Here is a 20,872-nt window from a genome sequence, read left to right on the forward strand (position 1 = left end):
AGGCACATCTGCCTGCTCTATGGTTCCCATATCACAGTTCCCACAGCAGACACAACACACACAAACACTGGTTGGAAAAATGCTTCATTCATATAGAGAAAGAACAGAACAAGTTCAGCTGCAGTGGTGGGCATAGGTCGCCCATGGCAATGAGGCCCCTCCTGACGGCTGATGCAGGGACTGCACACACCCCTGCCATGCCACAGTGGGGAAGACTCCATTCCCTCCCTGCCAGGAGCAGATATACTCATGGGGTTGGCCAGGTGCCATATGATACATACTTTTAGGTGATAAATAGAACTTCCCCTAAACTTCTGTGACTCTGGAATGGGGAAAGAGCATCCAAATATGAAAGAAGAATCTGAGTTAAGAAACAGGTTTGATGCATAACTTGCCAATATAAGAACATTCCAGGCTGAGGGCTCTGAGTGGGCAAGCCCAAGGAGGGGTGACAGGAAACATGATGGCCGCTTTCCCAACACGTTCCTTTTAACCATTCCTTGTAGTTTACTTTTTATTGTTGAACAGCTCAAATTCCATTATTGACAAATGGAAGCAAGAATCTTATAGCGTCTTTGGATTTGTGAACGTCATTCTCAATCAGCCTCATTGATTGCCTGCACAATCAATTCATTGGAGAATGCCAGGTCTCGTTTTACTTGATATTATTGACAGTAAGAAAATCAAGATGTGATCCTTCCAGTATTAGTGACCCTGCTTTCTCTCATGGCTCCAAGTGTGGACTAAATTGCTGCCTGGTGGAATTCTCGACCCTCAGGGTTGAATGTCCACTCTTCCAGTCCAGTGGCTGCCAGAATCCTGTTATCTCCAAGGACTGGGAAGTGAGGAGACCTCCTGCCTTGATTGTCAGGGTTCCCAAAAGCAGCAATTCATGAGAGAAACAAGTTTCCCTGAGGCTTAAATAGCCTCAGTGAATATACACAGAATTAGTCTCGCTCATCCAAGGTCTACTAAAATCAAAGTGGGAGATAAGCAAAAGTTCTGAAGCAAAGGAAAATTGTATTAAAGCACGGGGGATATTTTGGTTATAAACCAATTATTAAGGAACAAAATTGTTGTGCAAAACCTCATGGTCACAGTGCAAATTAGAGTGAAAAAAGCCTTCAAAGAAATCTTTCAAATGTTATTTCACAGTTAAACTTATTTTGTAAAGGAATGAAAGTTTTAAATAACTTTAGTTAGTTGTGTTTCTGTGTCAAACTATTCATGTCTGCCTATTTGCTCAGGGTATATCTTCATACATCAGGATGATAATATCAAATTAACAAATAAAAATTCTTAAAAGAGCTCTAAAAAAGGGTATATATGATCCTTGATGTTTTATTTTGTAGTTTGACAAGATCTTTAACCTTCTTGTGCCCCCCTCATGATCCTTGGTATTTCTGAAATTTCTTAAAGAATATCATTTATATAGCAATTTTTATTTGTACATATTTGACTAAAGCAGGCAGGTATCTGATTTTGGCTGGGTCTTTGGAAAATTCTTACCATAATGAGAAAGCAACACAACAAGGACTGAGTTTTTAAGTCAGGATACACTATGTTATGCTGCAGTAACAAACAACCCTTAAATCTCAACAATTTAAAATAACAAAGGTTTGTATTTCTACATATCAGTACAGGGTATGCGGGGGTAGGGGATCTGCTATAGCTCTTCCAGATAAGTAAGGGGTTTAGGGATAGAGTCTCTACCATCTTATGATGCCTCCATCTCAACATGAGGCTTCAAGGTTTGCCATTTAACCAGGGAGAATCATCATCAGCTTTTAAATGATTTCATCTGGAAGTGACATGTCATTTATGCTCACATTTTATTGACTGAATCACATGGTTCTGACAAACCTCAAGGGGGGGGCAGGGAAACTTAATTTTCCCACAAGACCAGGAAGGGGAGGATTACTATAATAAGATCAATCATAGTTATCATGTGTCATCTACATGTTGAAATGTTAAAGAAATAATAGAAAACTATGTTTTAAATAATTTATGAATATTTTAAAATATTTTCATAGGTTTTCCAAAATCACATTACAGAAATAAGAAAACTATTATGTTACTACATTGATAGCATTTTGATGAATTTTTCTTATTTTTTCTTTTATATATTTTTATTTTAGTTGCATAGTTTTTATATTATTACAGTGATCTTAAAATTTTACAACTTGTTTTTGTCCCTTGACATTAGAGCAAAAGCAATATCTTTTTGAAGCCAGATAAGTCTTGTGACTATAATTATTAATGGTTTCATGAAATCATGTTTAGTGGATGTAACATAATTTATTGAACCACTCCTCATTGCTGGGCATATACATTGTTTATCATTGCTGGCCATTATGAATGCTGAAAGTTACAAAATGTTCAACAGCTACAGTTTCTAAGTCTGTAAAACATGGGTAGTTTATATGTGTGTGTGTGTTTGTGTATTTATGTGTGAGATACATATGTGGCATATAAGACCTTGGATATATATGATCTGTGATAATGCCGAGAACAAATATCATTTCCTCTCTCTTGGATGATTCAGCACATTAAATCTACCTGTTTGTGTTCATTGTCATTATTACTCTTATTACTGATTATACTTGTTTCTGAATCAAGCCCAGATTTGGTCGGCATTTCAGGATGCCACCCAATTCCCACTCTGGCTCTGTCTCAGTCAGTTGCTAGTGTCTGTACGGGTAGAGGCCAGGGATATCGTGAAACATCCTGCCATGCACAGGACAGTTCCCCACAACAAAGAATTGCCCAACCCACAGTGTCTATAGGGCGGATGGTGAGATACACTGACTAGACTAAATTTCTGGTGTTAGCTCTGATTTCTCTGGTATGTATCTGCAGGTGGTTTTGGCTTCTCGTTCTACCGTACCTATCTTTACAACTCTTATAGTTCTTATTGTCATCATCTCTGTTCTCCCTTGAGGAAAGCAACTGTGTCTTATTTATCTTAGTATTTTCCAAAGCAGGTACTGGGTCATACACTGAAGAAGTTCTGAGTTGAAATGTTTTTAAGTAATACAGGATTCTTGGCCTTATTAGCATTTGAAAATAAAATTTATTTTATAAATAATGATATTTTTTTTCAGGATCATTAAAATTTTGAATTTTAAAGACAATTACTATCAATTGCAGTAAATAGGAAAACTGATCTTTTAAAAGTAAATTTGACACATGAGCCAAAAGAAGAATGATTGAATAATCGAACAAAAATGTGTCCCCTTTGCATTATTCCACTAATATAAAAATAAATACTATGCTTGTCTATGCTGTTATTATTAAGTGAAGATTTTATTTAAGCATTTTTGTAAAGGAATATAGCAGTTTTCATTAATACATAATCATATCAACATATTTCATAAGCTATTCTGTGACTTATATTTTGCTAAGCTCTCCTGTGACTATTTTATACTTCACAATCTTACGATTTTATTACGTAAATATATATAGCACTTACAATCTTTCAATTCCAACTAGAACTACATTTTCACCAGATTCTTTCCATTGTTCTGATTTTTCTTATTTTTTTTTTTATAGCAGTGACATTGCCTCTCTTATTCAAATAGGAAAAGATTTGCAAAGTGATATTCCACAACTAGTAAGTTAGGAATGGCAGTTTTTATGAAAGTAATTTCTGTGGATCATGTGAGTGAAAACCAGGTTGGAGATGGCTGAGAAGTGAATGGGAAGTGAAATAATGGAGACATCAATAATGGACGATGCTACTGAGAAATTTGGCTGTTGAGGGTATGAGAGAGAGTGAGTGTAGCTAGAAGGGAAGCTGGGTAGAGGGAAAAATTAATTTTTAGGTGGGTAGTGCTGACTCTGTTACAAGCCACTGGTATCAATATTTTTGAGTCATTTTCTTCCCATTATGCCATCTGAGAACATTTTCAGCTTAAAGTTACTATTCATTCTTCAACACTTCGCTAAAACCTCTCACACTCAGCAATTAATAATTACAGCAAATGCAGCAGGAATATGTCTTAACTGACATTGCTGATTTTTATTTTTGTATAACTTTTGAATCATGAGATAAGCTTTATTTTTCCAGCTTGTACGCTTTTAATGTTTTCTTTTTTCTTTCTTTTTTTTTTTAAGATTTATTTTTATTTATTTAATTCCCCTCCCCTCCCCCGGTTGTCTGTTTTCTGTGTCTTTTTGCTGCGTCTTGTTTCTTTGTCCGCTTCTGTTGTCGTCAGCAGCATGGGAAGTGTGGGCGGCGCCATTCCTCGGCAGGCTGCTCCCTCCTTCGCGCTGGGCGGCTCTCCTTACGGGGCACACTCCTTGCGCGTGGGGCTCCCCTACGCGGGGGACACCCCTGTGTAGCATGGCACTCCTTGCACGCATCAGCACTGCGCATGGGCCAGCTCCACACGGGTCAAGGAGGCCGGGGCTTGAACCACGGACCTCCCATGTGGTAGACGGACGCCCTAACCACTGGGCCAAAGTCCGCTTCCCTTAATGTTTTCTTCTTGTATTTACTAATGAGTGTGCATTGAAGCAATAATATTGAGGACAGAGGTGCTTATATCACAGAGCATCCTTCATAGAACCATACCAGGGAAATTCTTGCCAGTTATCAGTTCCTCAGAAAGTTCTGTTTTCACGAATAAATGCCTGGAGACCTTGAGTATGATTACATGTTCCTCTCGGCTCTGTTAGAAAGCTCAGCCTCAGAGTCAAATGTATTAACATAAGAATTTATTATATGAATTATTTTAATATTGGATCTTGTGACTGGTCTCATTTTTATTTTCTACTTTATTCCTCTTCAATCCATTTTCACGTTTATTTTGTTTCTTGTTTTATTGTGCGTGTTCAAAATAATTTGTTGATTTATTAGAAGTACAATAGTAAAATATAAAATAAATTGTTAAGAATAAACTTCTTTGTATGCTTATCGGATCTAATAAGTTATACACAGTAATAATACAATAAATATTTATTGATATGGATGATGTTACTCATAACTGTATAAAGTGGTGAAATTCCAACTGATCAACAGAGTTGCATATTATAAATAAAAAACCCAAAAACCAACAGAAAGTTAAAAAGTAACAAAACATGCTTCAATTCACTTAAAATTTTTTCTGAAACCAACCAAATTTTTTTTATTCTAGTTTTTTGTCTTTCCACAGAAAAACAGACTGCTACCATGGTAAGTTTCCTTTGCAATCTATTTCTCCATCCCTACATTTTCTTTTTTTATTAGAGCAGTTTTGCAGAAAACTCAAGCAAAAAATAGAGTTTCAACCGCTCCCCCATGCACAGTTTTCCCTATTATTAACACTTTGCATTATTTTGTTACCTTTGTTATAATCAATGAAAGAATATTATTATAATTGTATGATCAGCTACAGTCCATAGTTTACATTAGGCCTCACTCTATTGTTCAGTCTTAGGTTTTTAAAAAAAATAAATTTAGTTCTAGTTACATGTATAGAACTTAAAATTTCTCCCTATTAATCACATTCAAATATATGATTCAATGCTGTTAATGAACATTCACAAGTTGTGCAACATCACCACCATCCATTACCAATTCTTTTCATCAACCAAACGGGAACTCTGCACCTATTTAAGTATTAACTCCCCATTCTCTACCCATACCCCGGCCCCTGTTAACTTGTATTCTAGTTTTTGACTCTGAATTTGCTTGATTTAATTATTTCATATCAGTGAGGTCATATAATATTTGTTCTTTTGTGTCTGGCTTATTTCACTCAACCAGGTATCTTCAGGTTCATTGATGTTGCATGTAAGAGAACTTCATTCTTTTTATAGCTGAATAATATTTCATTGTGTTCTTTATCCATTCATTGGTTGAAGGATGCTAGGGTTCCTTTCAGCTTTTTGCTATTGTGAATAATACCATTATGAATATAGGTGTCCAAATATCTGTTGGAGTCCCTACTTTCAATTCTTTTGGTAAAATACCTAGAAGTGGTAATGCCAGGTCATAATGCTAATTCTATACTTCAACACTCTAAGGAAATGCCAAACTGTTTTCTCCAATGGCTACACCATTTTATATTCCCACCACCAAAGAACCAATGTTTCTATTTTTGCACATCCTCACTAATGCTTGCTATTTTCTGTTTTTCTAATAGTAGGCATTCTAGTGGGTGTGATATGGTATCTCATTTTGTTTTATTTTGTTTTATGTTATTAAAATGCTTAGGATAGAGAATGACTTTCTTTTATCAATGACGGTTTTTGCTTTTCCTGAACTAGGACTTATATGCACTCTGATAAAACAGAATGAAGCCTCTATTCATGGGAGTTCTTATACCAAGCTCTGATCCCCAGTCTGGAGCAGAGCTCCTCACAGCATTTTCTTTCAGATATAATATTACATGAATGGTGTTCTGTGGGGAAGAAATAGATGGCGCTACTTGACTTTTCAATCTCCTCTTTCTCCAGTGACCAAAATAATTCATGTTCACAAAGAGCCACCGTATCATAGATTTCTAGCTTACTATCATGTGATTTAGGGACAAAAAGGAAAGAAACAAAAAACAAGAACACTAACACTGAAATGACCATACTTTTCATGCCCCTGTATAGAGAAGTATGGGTAACCCCTAGCCAAAGGAAATAAAAAGCATGCAAGTCAACTACCTAGTTCATTCACTGTTAGCTAGATTTGTTCACTTAAGGCTTTATTCCTTTCCAAACCAATAATTTTGCCTTTATCCACTATGCCTTGCCAATAAATGACATGCATGCTCTTCCCAGACTTATTTTCACTGAGCCTCTGCGTTCAGTACCTGACCCGTTTCACCAAGAGAGCAGTAGTGAGGATTAAAAATGACAAATCCAATTAAATAATAATACTTTTACATCCCAAGGAATACGTTATCCATATTTTCCCTATCCTCACGTCAGCAGGGATTCACTGAATTTAGTTCAATCCTCTGCAAATAAGTATAATCATCACAATTTTCAATTTTGAGGAAACTACCTCTAAACTTTCATGAAAGGAAAAATGCATAAAGATAACGTCAAATCTTAAGACCTTATCCAGTCCCTTCCTCTTTTACTATGAGGGTGAAACTTAGGTTAAGATAATGAAAATCTAATTTCACACATGGTATTAGAAGAAATAGAATGCTATAAAAATAATCCTCATGCACACCGTTGGGGATGCTGACACTTTTACACCTGGTGTGTACTATCCAACAAGAAATGGTGCTGACTTAAAAGGAACAGCCCTATATGAGTTCTTGGATTAATGTTTTCCCCAGCATATTTCTGGAATTGAAAGGGTAATTTCATGATCCCCCCCCAAAATATGAGAAAGCTACAGATGTTAATCTTTGCTTTAAACACCAAAAAATAGATAATTGATAGAGAGAAAAGATGTGAGTAAAAGACAGATCTCAGGACCAGCCTAATAAAACAGAACAAATTCTGCAAGTGGAAATTTCACTGAGTAAATCTTTCCTAGATTCAAACCAATGTTACAATACCAGGTTTTTTAGACCTGAGTTTGCACAATTAAGAGCCCTCAAGCTGTTAACTTTGCCTTGTTTGATTCTCTTATTCAGAAATATTAGTTAAAGTTACTTTTTATAACTGAAATGAGTAAGGAAGATGCTATAGGGAAAAATGAAATTTCATGGCAGTATAAAAGCAGAGTGGCTGAAATTCCTAATTTTATAAGTAATAACAGTAATAATAAAAATAACCCATTCTATAATTAACTCCTCAGTAAACAATCTGTTCCACATTCCTTGATGATGAATGACCCTACTCATCACAATGGAAAACTGCTGCAACTGTCAAGGTCAGGGTACTGTCCCTTTCCTCGTTCTCTGCACACAAAGAGATGCCACCCACTACCAGGAAGTTATAGCTCAGGGGAGCTCAGGAGCTCCAATTATCAACCTGCTAATTCAATAGGAGTAAGTTCACCTGGCTGAGTTCTCACTTCCAGTGTGTATCTGTTTGTAATTTTATGAAATATCTAAATGCCATTCATGGGATTTAAAAAAGAAGAATAGAAAACTCTGGACCAAGTAAATTATGAACTCAAAAACTTAGGAGGGACACAGTTACATTAATAATACTTCCTTAAGAAAATAGAACTACTGTCTTTTAAATTAACCATGGTGCTGAGACGTGTTTTCCTTTTCAGGTGCCTCATGATGGCAAACAGCTTTACTTGGCAAAACCTGCCAGCTTCTAAGTCCTGAGATGCACCAGCGCAAGGCAGTGTTAAAAAGACAATGTGGAGAAGAGCACATGTCACCAGTGGGCAATGAGAGAGCTGACCAGAGATTCCTGGCATCTCATCTCCATACATGGTTGGAGAGCTTTCCTCGTTCTATTAGAAACATTCATGAGGCAACTGTGAATGGGATCAGTCCAGAGAAGTAAAACTTTTATTTTCACTGTCTAAACGCCACTCAATATACTGGGAAAGTCAGTGGAAAACCTCGCCATAACTTTGCCCCTTTTGCACACTGTGTATGCAAGGGGTTGGTACATTGGATTAAGCTCAATTATGGATTCTATCAGGGAAGAATGATCGGCACAGTCCACCAGGAAGATAATCCCATTAATGACTGGGAGAAAATTTTTCCAAACCAGATGTGCTTGCTCATATCCACCAAGATTAAAACTTGTAAAAAGTCCTTCCATCAATTGTCAACTCTTCTGATGTCAGATGTAGAGTTGGAACATGTTGACTCAATTCATCATCTCTGAGTATGTGTAGAAGAGCAGTTTTGCCTACATTGTCCAAACCCAAGAACACAAGTTTCCCACATTTTCTGTAGAGTCCTGGGAATTGGAGCATGCTGCTTAAGCCATTTTAGATCAACTCAAAGATGAAAGACATTGTTAATGCCAACTGTGGCCCAAGGGGCCCCACATACAGTGGCTGTGGCATTGACCCTCTCAGAACACACAGATCCACAGCTCTGAAGACCACCAGCCAGTCACCAGATCTTATTGTGATTTTGGTTGGCATTTCCCTAATGGATAATGATGTTGATCATCTTTTCATGTGCTTATTAACCATTTACATATCTTTTTTTTAGAAATGTTTATTAGGGTTTTTGCCCATGTTTTAATTGGGTTGTTTGTCCTTTTGTTACTGAATTGTAAGATTTTCTTTTTATATCCAGGATACTAAACTCTTCAGATACATGATTTCAAAATATTTTCTCCCATTCTGTAGGTTATCTTTTTCCTTTCATGATGAAGCCTTTGAGGAACAAAAGCTTTTAATTTTGATGAAGCTCCATTTACTTTTTCTTTTGTTGCTTATGCTTTTGATGTAAAATCTAAGAAACCATTGCCTAACACAAAGTTCTGAAGATGCTTCTCTGAGTTTTCCTCTAGGAGTTTCAGAATTTTGGCCCTTATTTTAGGTCTTTCATTCATTTTGAGTTAATTCTGGTTTGTGGTATGAGGCAGTGGTCTACATTCATTCTTTTGCTTTTGGATATTCAGTTCTAGAAGCATTTGTTGGAGAGAATATTCTTTCCCTATTGAATGGACTTGGCACCCTCATGGAAAATCAGTTGGCCATAGAAGTGAGGGTTTATTTCTGAACTCACAATTTGATTCTATTGGTCTGTGTCTGTCCTTGTGCCCATATCATGCTGGTTTGATTACTGTAGTTTTATAATGAGTTTTAAAAATGGGTAGTGTGAATCCTGAGGCTTTGTTCTTTTTCATATTGGTTTTGGATATTTGGGCTCTGTCCTGGTTTGATTTTTAATGTTCTTAAGCTAACCCACTCCTGTGTGTGTAAGCCTATTTTTTAATAAAGTTTATTTTATGTGGGACATTTTGGTTGGATTCAGTTAAAGGACTTTTTAATTAGATCACTTTAGGGCCTACACCAGTGAGGCGTGACCCAGGTTGGGCCTTGGCTCTCTTATTAGAGTCTTATATAAGCAGAGAACTAAAAGCAAAACCACACAGAGAAAAACAACTTCCATTTTACACTGCCTTGTGAGAAAGGACTCCAGGATTGCTTATAGCTGCAGTATGACTGAGAAGTCATGAGAGACTCAGAGAGAGGCCAGAGGCTTGAATCACCAGAGAAGCTGAAGCAATGAGACCTCCAAGAGGCTAGGCCCATGGAACAGCTCAACACTGAAAGAGAAGGTGCACCTGGAGGAGAAGGAAGAAAGAGACTAGCAGACCCACCATTTTACCTTGCCATGTGGCAGGAGTCCAGGATCCAGCAGCCAACATATGGTAAGAAAGCTCTCTGATAATGCCTTGATTTGGACATTTTCACAGCTTTGGAACTGTAAGATTTTATCCCAGAGAAATTCCTATGATAAAAGCCAACACATTTCAGGTATGTTGTATGGGCAGCCTCAAGCAAACTAAAACAGGCCCTCATACCCTTCCATATAAATTTGATGACTGACTTTTCCATGACTGATTGGGATTGTGTTGAATCCGTAAATCACTTTGAGTAGAATTGACATGTTAACCGTGTTTAGTTTTTCAATCTATGAACAGAGAATGTCCTTCCAGTTATTTGATATTTTTTGATCTCTTTCAGCAACATTTTGTAGTTTTCTGTGCACAAGTCTTTTGCTCCTGGGTTAAATTTAATCCTAGATATTTGATTCTTTCAGTTACTATTTTAATTGGAGTTTTTGTCTTGTTTTCTTCTTGGGATAATTCAGTACAGTGTAGAGAGACATTCTGATTTATGCACATTGATCTTGTACTCTGAAACTTTGCTGAATTCATTTATTAACTCTAGGAGCTTTGCTTTGGATTTTTCAAGATTTTCTATGTATAGCTTCATGTCATCTAAAATAGGGAAAATTATTCTTCTTGCTTTCCATTTTGGAGGTCTTTTACTTCATTTCTTTTTCTTGCCTAATTGCTCTGGGTAGAACTTCCAGTAGAATGTTGAATAACATTGATGGGCATCCTTGTCTTGTTCCTGATTCTAGAGGGAAAGTTTTTAGGCTTTCACCATTGAATATGATGTTAGGTGTGGGCTTTTCATATATATGCCTTTTATCATATTGAGGAAGTTTCCTTCTTTTCTTCATTATCTGAGATTTTTTTTTTTGATCAAGAAGGGATGCTGGATTTTTTCACATGGATTTTCTGCCTCACTTGAGATTATCATGTGGTTTTTCTTTAGTTCTGTTAATGTGGTGCATTGGATTAACTGATTTTCTTTTGTTGAACCACTTTTGCAAACCTGTGATACATCCTGCTAGATCATGGTGTATAATTAAAAAAATATATGTTGCTGGATTAGGTTTGCCAGAATTTTGTTGAAAATTTTGCATCTACTGTCATTAGGGATATTGGTCTGTAATTTTGTGTCCTTGTGGTATTTTTGTCTGGCTTTGTTATGAGAGTGATGTTGGTCTCATAGAATGAGGTAGGCAGTGTTTCCTCTTCTTCCATTTTGTTTGAAGAATTTGAGCAGGATTCGTGTTAATTTTTCTTGGAATGTTTGGTAAAATTTCCCAGTGAAACCATTAGGTCCTGCAGTTTTCTCTGTGAAGAGGTCTTTTTTGATTAATTATTCAGTGTCTTTCCTTGGTATTTATCTGTTGAGATATTCTGTTTCTTTTTTAATTCAGTGTAGGCAGTTGTGTGTTACTAGGAATTTGACCATTTTATCCAGGTTGTATGATATGTTGGTGAACAGTTGTTCATAATGTCCTACTATAAACCTTTTATTTCTTGGGATTCAATAGTATTGTCCTTCCTTTCATTTCTGATTTCAGTTATTTGCATTCTTATCCTTTTTTCTTTGTCAGTTTAGCTGAAGTTTTGTTGATTCTATTGATCTTCTCAAACAACCAACATTTGGTTTGGTTGATTTTCTCTTTTTTTCTTTTGTTCTCTACTTCATTTATCTTTCCTCTTATCTTTGTTATTTACTTCCTCTTACTCAATTTTGGTTTGCTTTTCTTTTTCTAGAGTCTCTTGTTGTAAGGTTAGTTCTCTGATTTGAGATTTTCTTCATTTCTATTGTAAGCATTTATTTATTTATTTTTTAAAGATTTATTTATTTATTTATTTATTTCTCTCCCCTCCCCCCCCCCCACCCTGGTTGTCTGTTCTCTGTGTCTATTTGCTGTGTTTTCTTCTTTGCCTGCTTCTGTTGTTGTCAGCACCACGGGAATCTGTGTTTCTTTTTGTTGCATTATCTTGTTGTGTTAGCTCTCCGTGTGTGCGGCACCATTCCTGGGCAGGCTGCACTTTCTTTCACTCTGGGCTGCTCTCCTTAGAGGGCACACTCCTTGTGTATGGGGCTTGCCTACGCGGGGGACACCCCTATGTGGCACGGTACTCCTTGCGCACATCAGCACTTCACGTGGGCCAGCTTCACACGGGTCAAGGAGGCCCAGGGTTTGAACCGTGGACCTCCCATGTGGTAGATGGACGCCCTAACCACTGGGCCAAGCATTTAGAGCAATATTTTTTCCTCAGCACTGCATTTGCTGAATCCCGTATAAGTTTTGCTATGCTGTGTTTTCATTTTCATTTGCTTCAAGATATTTCCTAATTTTCCTTGAGATTTTTTTCTTTGATCCTTTGGTTATTTAAAAGTGCTTTGTTTAAATCTCCATATTTGTGAATTTTCCAGTTCTCCCTCTATTATTGATTTCTAGCTTCCTTCTGTTTTGATTAGAAATACTTTGTATCCTCTCAATATTTTTGAATTTTTGAGACTTTTTTTTCCCCAACATATTGTCTTTCCTGGAGAATGTTCAATGTGCACAAGAGAAAAATGTGTATTTGGCTGCTGTTGGATGAAGTGTTCTATATATTTCTGTTATAATAATCTTGGCTTATATTATTATCCAAGCTTTTTATTTTTCAACTGATTTTCTCTGTATATTGTGTACTGAAGGCTTCTATTAATGTAAAACTATTTCTCCTTTCAAATCTGTCAATATTTGTTTCATATGTTTTGGAATTCTGCTGTTAGTTGCATATATATTTATAATAGTTACATCTTCTGGTTGAGTTGCCCCTTTATCAGTTTAGAGTAGCCTTCTTTGGTTTTGACTTTAAAGCCTTTTTTTTTTTTTGGTCTGTTAGTAATATAGGTACCCCAGCTCTCATTTGCTTACACTTTGCTATTTGCTTAGAATATATATTTTAATCTTTTAACTTTTAACCTACTTGTGTCTTTGAATTTAAGGTGTGTTCTTGTGTGTAGAATATAGTTAGGGCATGCTATTTTTCTTTTTTTTTTAAAATCCATCTTGCCATCCTCTGCCTTTTGCCTGGAGAGTTTAATCCGTTTACATTTAAAGTAACCACTGATAATGTACAATGTTCTTCTGCCATTTTGCTGTTTGGTCTTTGTAAATCTTATACCCCCTTTGTCCCTCAATTCTTCCATTAATGCCTATTTTCATATTCATTTGATATTTTGTGTTGTGCCATTTTGAGAAACTTGTCATGCCTTTCTGTTTGTATTTTTCATGTATTCTCTTGTGGTTACTATGGGGCTTAAATTTTCCATCTTAAACCAGTAACAATCATGTTTGATTTGCTTTTTTATTTTTTTTTAAGGAGGCACTGGGGACTGAACCTGGGACCTCCCATGTGGGAAGCAGGCATTCAACTGCTTGAGCCACATCTGCTCCCCAATCCCATTTGATCTGATACTAACTTAACTTCAATAGCTTACACAAACACTGTACCTATACCCCACCTTCCCCCACTTCTTTATTGCTCTGCAAATGATATCTTTATACATCATGTGTCCAAGACCACAGCTTTTTCACTACTTTTTATGCATTTGCATGTCAGAACCTGTAAGAATGAAAAAAAATGGAGTTACATACCAAAAAAAATACAATAGTACTGCCAATTTTTAAAAAGGAGATCCTGGGGATTGAATCTGGGACCTTGTACATGGGAGGCAGGCACTTAAACACTGCGCTACATCTGCACCTGTACTGGCATTTTTAATTACCCCTGTGATTACTTTTACTGGAAGTCTTTATTTCTATATGCTGTTGCAATGTGCTGTAAAGAGTTCTTTCCTTTCATTTGGAAGAAATTCCTGTAGTATTGTTTGTAGGGAAGATCTAGCGGTGATGCATTTCCTGAGCTTTTGCTTCTCTTAAACTCTCCCTCATTGTTGAAAGACAACCACCCCTAAATTTTATAATAGTGTATGGATGGTGGTAGAGTCTTGGATTTTCCCTTTTGTAGCTTTTGTTTATCTCCTCTTGATAGAGTGGTGTTCCATGGAGCAGCAACTTTGGTGCACTCTGGGAGCTGGTTAGAAATGCATATTCTTGGACCACATCACCAACCAACTAAATCAGAGTCAAGGATTCCAGGTGACTTGTATACACATTAAAATTTGAAAGGGACTGATTTCAACTGCTCTTTGCAGGCTAATATTGACTGAAAATTGGAGTAGGATAATTCGAGACACAAAGAATAGTGACTCATAAAAGAAATTTGCGATGTAATTTGCAGAAATTTGCAGATGAGTTAATCAAAAGGAGATTAGCCTGGGTTGACTTGACTTGAACAAGTAAGCCCTTCAAAGAAGGTTTAGGTTTTCCCTGATCTCAGTGACTCTTGGTGACCTACAAGAAATAAACCACTATGAGTTCTTTAGTTACAAAAAGTGAATTCTGCTAACAACTACATGAGCTTGGAAGAGGACTTCAAGATTCAGATCAGAATGCAGCTTCTGCTGACATCTTAATTGCAGTCTTGTGAGACCAAAAGGAGAGGACTTGGCTAAGGTGTACTTGGACTCCAGACTCTTGGAAACTGATAATAAGTGGGTGTTTTATTTTTTTAAGCTTTATTTTATTTACTTATTTCTCCCCACCCCCTTGTTCTTTACATTTGCTGTGTCTATTTGTCTTCCTTGTCTCTTTAGGAGACACAGGGAACTGAACCTGGGATCTCTGATGTGGGAGGGAGGCACCTAACTGGTGAACCACTTCTGTTCCCTGCTTTGTTGTGTCTCTCATTATGTTTTTCCTTCTTGCGTCTCTTGTTCCATCATCTTGTTGTGTCTGCTTGCTGTGCCTGCCTGTCACGCCAGCTTGCTGTCTTCTTTGAGAGGCACTGAGAACCAAACCATGGACTTCCCGTGTAGTAGGCAGGAGCTCAATTGCTTGAGCCGGATCCACTTCCCAATAAGTGGGTGTTTTTTAGGACAAAAAAAAAAGGAATGCAGTACTAATATATGCTCATAGTACATGATACAAAATGCTACAAATTGTGCAGTACTAGTACATGCTACAAATTGTATGGATCTTGAAAAGGTGCTAAGTGAAAGAAGCCAGTCAACAAAATACCCTTGTTTGATTCCACTTATATGAAATATCCAGAATAGGTAAATCTGTAAAGACAGAAAATAGATAAGTGGTAGCTTAGGGCTGGGGGTGGAGGATGACAGGATGAGGGTGACAGCTAAAGGTGATGAAATTGTTTAAAAATTGATTATGGTGATGGTTGCACTTATCTGTGAATATACTAAAAACCATGAATGGTACTGTTTATGTGGGTGATTTGTATGGTCTGTGAATTATATCTCAATAAAGCTTTTTTAAAAAATGAATGAAATAAACCTGTCACTTCAAAGAAAACATCTGACAGTATTTGTTGCCAGTGATAAAAAAAAAGAATAGTGTCTCTATCAACATGGTGATTCATTCTGTAGTTTTATTTCTTCAATTTTTATTTCCCTGTTGTTTTTGTTTGAACAGAATAGGTCAAAAATTTCAAATTGTTGTTTTCAAAACATTTAATTTTGCTGAATTCAATCTTGCCTAGCCATTAATTTTAACACATTAGTAATGGCTTTAAAACTCCATGAATACACACATATACGCACATGCAGTCTGCCTATATGTTAGTAAGCAAAAAGACCTTTGAGGAGATATATGATTAAGTAGGAGGATACATAGAGAATAGTTTCAGTTGCTAGTTTGTACTGGTTCTCTCCATGAGTTCATTATGCTTAAGGTATATGTCTGCTCCAAAAAGGACAGTTGATTTCCACTGGTAATTTTATGGAATTAACTTGATAAAATGGTTCTGTATTATGATAGCTACCTAGATCTATCACCTATGCATATATCTTTCTCTCACTAAGAAGTTTCTGTTATGGTATCTATGCCTATGGCATTATCTATGTATAAAGCTAAATCTATAAGTACATGTATCCCTATTCTATCTCTAAAGAATGAACTTGTGGCTTTTTAGTCAATTCATAGGCCATAGGACATTAAGACCAGATGCAGGGAAATGGAAGTAGCTCAAGCGACTGAACTCCCATCTTCCATACAGGAGGTTCAGCGTTCGAATCCTGGGGCCTCCTGAAGGTGAGCAGAGAGCAGGCCTGAGTGGATTGCTGGCCCATGTAGGAGTGCCAGCCTGCGCAGAGATCTGGTGCAGCAAGATGACGCAACAAAAAGAGACACAGAGGAGAGACAATAGGGCACAACAAAGCAGGGATCCTGGGTGGTGCAAGAAATTGAGCACCTCTCTCCCAGGATTGATCCTGATGCCTCCTAAAAGAGAAGACAAGCAGATACAGAGGAACACACAGTGAATGGACTCAGACTGGAGACAGTGAGCGCAAAACAATGAGGGTGTGTGTGTGTAGAAATAAGTAAGTAAAATTAAAAAAAAACAAACAAAACCAGATGTAGATCCAAATCAGTTTTTCTAAAACTTCCACTTCATGAGGACCCCATGAGCTACTGTGTCCTGGAATCTGTGTTTTAACATTCTTATGGATTACGCGTGCTTGGGAAATGGTGAAATTAACAAGTAAATGTAAGTGTAAATTATACTCCTTTTAGAAAAGAAATGCTCACATAAAATTGCAATGACTATTATAGTCTTTACTCATGTTTTAAACATGAATTTAGAGTTAACATGGAAACTCTATATTTGGTACTTTATAATTCAGAAAATTACAAAGTCTTTCAAAAATTTATAAAAATCCAATATTTTGTGGCTCATGTTCAGTTTTTTTACAAACTAAAAATATTGACCAAGTTATTTGTAACATAGATTTTTTACGATTATGAAACAATCAGTTAAGAAACCATATATTCTTCATCTCAACTATGGTGTGGAATAACATCACTAACTTGTTTGTTCTTTGTGTTGATATGACATCTGTGCCCTCAGAATCAGGGGCCATTGGATCATTATATTTGCTCTACAACTGTTAGACTTGCAGGGAGAGTTAAACTCAGTAATTGAAAAAACAAATGCAAAAAAAGGAAAAGATTATAACTGAGCTAGCTACTAAACACACATTCGCGCACGAAACATATACTTTTAGCTTAGGGGGTGTATCAAATATTTACAGTCACTTGTTTAACAAACTGGATTTTCTTATTTTGTTCATATTTCAGAAGTCAAGACTAATATGCTACCTATACTAATAGATTTTACTAGGACACAAAACTATCTGTTTTTGCATCACAGGAAATGTTTACAAGGGAGCAAATATGCTCCAGCATCAGAAAAAACCATAACCCATCAGAGTTCATATTTCCATATGCTTTCTTGGCATAATAAAGAATAAAAATTCTGATGTTTTAAAATACAATTCAATTATACACAAAACTTTTTTTTAGGAATCATAGGCATTCCCAAATAGAGCCAACAAATGAATCATTTTGCCATATTGTGAACATTTATCACCCTTAAGTGGAATAAGAATAGAAGCAGCTATAAAATAGATATTTTGTATTATTTTATCTCTGAAAATATCCATTAAAATAGGATTTGAGTTGGATTAGGTTTTTGGAGCAGTGCCATGTCTGACTGCATCAGGAGAACTTGAACTGTGTTGCCTAGGTGATGCAGAAGGATCCAAAGACACTTAATTCTTTAAAATGTTATTAAAGTTCAGATTTTAGTCTTTAAGAAAACAGCTGGTCTGTTTGCAACTTATGTCTTGAAGTTTTCCTTCATCATAAATATGTTATAGCATACCTCAATAGTTGATGATATCACTATTTAAATATTTATTTCAAAGTTATTTTCATTGCTTTCCAATGATGAAAGTTCAACAGTAATACATATAATTAAGAAAACTTTCAAAGTAGGATCCTAGCAGTGATAGGGAAATATTAGTAATTATGTTTGTGAAAACATAGAATTCCATTTTATATTATGAATGAATTAATGTACCTGCTGATTTTTTTTTGGCAGAGTCATTTGGTCTATTCAAAATATGCAGAATAACTAATAATTTTTATCAATTTGGCAAAATACATTTTTGCATAAAGGTGGAAGAAATAATAAAATAATAAAATTAATGCGTACTTTAAAATTGAAGGTTCAGACTTAAGATATTAAAGCGACTATTTTAAAGACGTGACTATTTGGATACTTCTTATTTACAACTAAAATATGATTAAATTAAATAATCTGAAATTAGGATTAATTGTATAGTCATTAAACAATTTCTCCTAACTGCTTATATTAAAATATTCTTGGATTTCCTCTTACTCTGAAAACATCTAGTAAAGCTGTGAATTTCATGTGAAAATGATAAGAAGAATCTCGATTTGGATACCTATTTTATTATTTTTTTATTTTTTAAAAGATACTTAGATACATAAAATGTTACATAAAAAATGTAGGGGATTCCCATATGCTCCACTCCCTACCACTCCCACACTTTCCCACATTAACAACGTCCTTCATTAGTGTGGTACATTTGTTACAATTGATGAACACATATTGGAGAATCGGCACTAAGTGTGGATTGTAGTTTACATTATAGTTTACATTCTCTCTTACATATTTTTTTGTAAATTATGACAAGATATATAATGGCCTATATCTGTCACTGCAAAATCATTCACAATTCCAATGTCCCAAAAGTACCACCATATTACAACTGTTTTTTTTTTTTTTAAAGATACTTAGGTTACATAAATGTTACATAAAAAGTATAGGGGATTCCCATATGCCCTGCTTCCCAGACCTCTCACATTTTTCCACATTAACAACATCCTTCTTTAGTGTGGTACATTCATTGCAATTGATGAACACATTTGGAGCATTGCTACTAAGCATGAATTATAGTTTACATTGTAGTTTACACTCTTTCTTACGCAATTCTGTAGTTTATGGCAAGATATATAATGGCTTGTATCTGTCATTGCAATGTCATTCAGGACAACTCCAGGTCCTGAAAATGACCCCATATTGTGCCTATTTTTCCCTCTCCTGGCCTTCAGCACCTCCAGTGACCACTGTCTCTACATCAATGACATAATTTCTTTCATTGCTAGTATCACGATATGTCTATAATAGAATACCAGTAAGTCTACTCCAGTCCATATTTTATTCCCCAATCCTGAGGATTCTGGGATGGTGATGTTCACTCTATCTCTATTTGAGAGGGGGCTGCGATCCATTAAAGTGATGGATGGGACTCGCTTGCAGTTGTAGACTCTCTCGGTTCCTTGGTGTGGTAGTTGTCCATCATTACCTCCTTGTTAGTTGTCTTGGGTCAGACCAATGAACTGGAGAGTAGGATCTGCAACTCCGTTGAGATTCAGGGCCGAGCTAGCACATGGACAGACCAAAGATTTAAATCTTTTGGACATATATCTACCAACTCTAGTACTAATTATAGATTCAGATAGAAGAACAGAAGAGCCATGTGTAAGGAAACCACAACTGGGAAACACTACCTCTCTTACCCTGGGGAGCATAAATTCCATACTAGGGCCCACTCTCAAGGCACCAAACTCCTGAACTATCTGCCCTGCCTATAGTGTCTGGATTTCTCCAGAGCCCTGTGGAGTCCTGCTATCTGGGGTAGTATCTACTTTGGCAATCAATGAGATCCTGCTGAGATGTGCATAAGTGTGACCTCTGGATAACCTCTGACTTATTTTGAAGTCTCTTAGCCACATAAACTCATCTGTCTTTACCTTTTCCCCCTTTTGGTCAAGTCTTTTTCCAGGTCCATTGCTAGTGGGTGCTTGGTAGTAGTCCCTTGGTGTCAGGGAGGCTTATCCCTGGGGGTCATGTCCCATGCTGGGTGGAAGGTAATGTATTTATATGCTGAGTTTCACTTAGAGTCCACATTTGAGCAACAAGGAGGCTCCCAGGAGGCAATTATTATGCACCCTATAATACTAGGCTAAGATTTCATTTCAAGAGTAAAGGTTCATAAGCATAGTCTTCAATATCAAGGGCTTGTCCATGGACCATCCTCCTTCACTAGTCAATACCCCTGTACTCAGGGGATTCTTGGTGTTCCACTAGAGAATGAGGCGGAGTTTCCCAGGATGGGAATTTGAATTCCTTTGGTTATTGTGTGACTCTCCACCCACTGTGACAATGACCCATGAATATTTGAACACATATGCCTTGTATGTATGCCCAGGTGAGCCTCCTCCCATGTATCTACCATCACTGACACACTGCACCAATGATCTTTCCCTGCTACAGTTGTGACCCTTCTGTAATCCAATACTTCTTAAAACATGAAGCCAATAAAATAGCCAAACACAACCAATAAGAAAATGAAGTAATATTGATAGTTTTAGAAATAATAAAATATATAAAAATAAATAAATAAATAAAATTTTGGATAATAGAAAATAATGAAAACATACTAATTTTTTTTACATTTTGCCTTTCATCACCATAAGATACCTATTTTATAGTAATTGCAAATTAAAGTAATGAGAATAAATATTTTAGATATTTTCCTCAATAATATTGTATGTTTTCAAAAAGAAAAGATTGGATGTGTACTATATCCCCAAATGATAAACTAAGGAGAAACGGGAATTACAAAATCTAGACTGTAACAAAGCATACAGCTTCTAGATACATGGACCTTGAATTTTGAACCCATTAG

General features: G+C 36.3%; 1 long non-coding RNA gene across 1 annotated transcript in view; it reads left to right on the forward strand.

Moving 5' to 3' along the window:
* LOC131278175 (uncharacterized) overlaps window positions 1–20,872 on the forward strand; it is a 201,760-nt gene that overhangs the window by 85,994 nt on the left and 94,894 nt on the right. Inside the window, exon 2 of the long non-coding RNA XR_009185429.2 lies at window positions 8,159–10,236. This is a non-coding gene — a long non-coding RNA (uncharacterized lncRNA). The remainder of the gene's footprint in view (window positions 1–8,158; window positions 10,237–20,872) is intronic.

Source organism: Dasypus novemcinctus, chromosome 4, assembly GCF_030445035.2.
Source record: "Dasypus novemcinctus isolate mDasNov1 chromosome 4, mDasNov1.1.hap2, whole genome shotgun sequence".
NCBI classification, from domain to species: domain Eukaryota; kingdom Metazoa; phylum Chordata; class Mammalia; order Cingulata; family Dasypodidae; genus Dasypus; species Dasypus novemcinctus.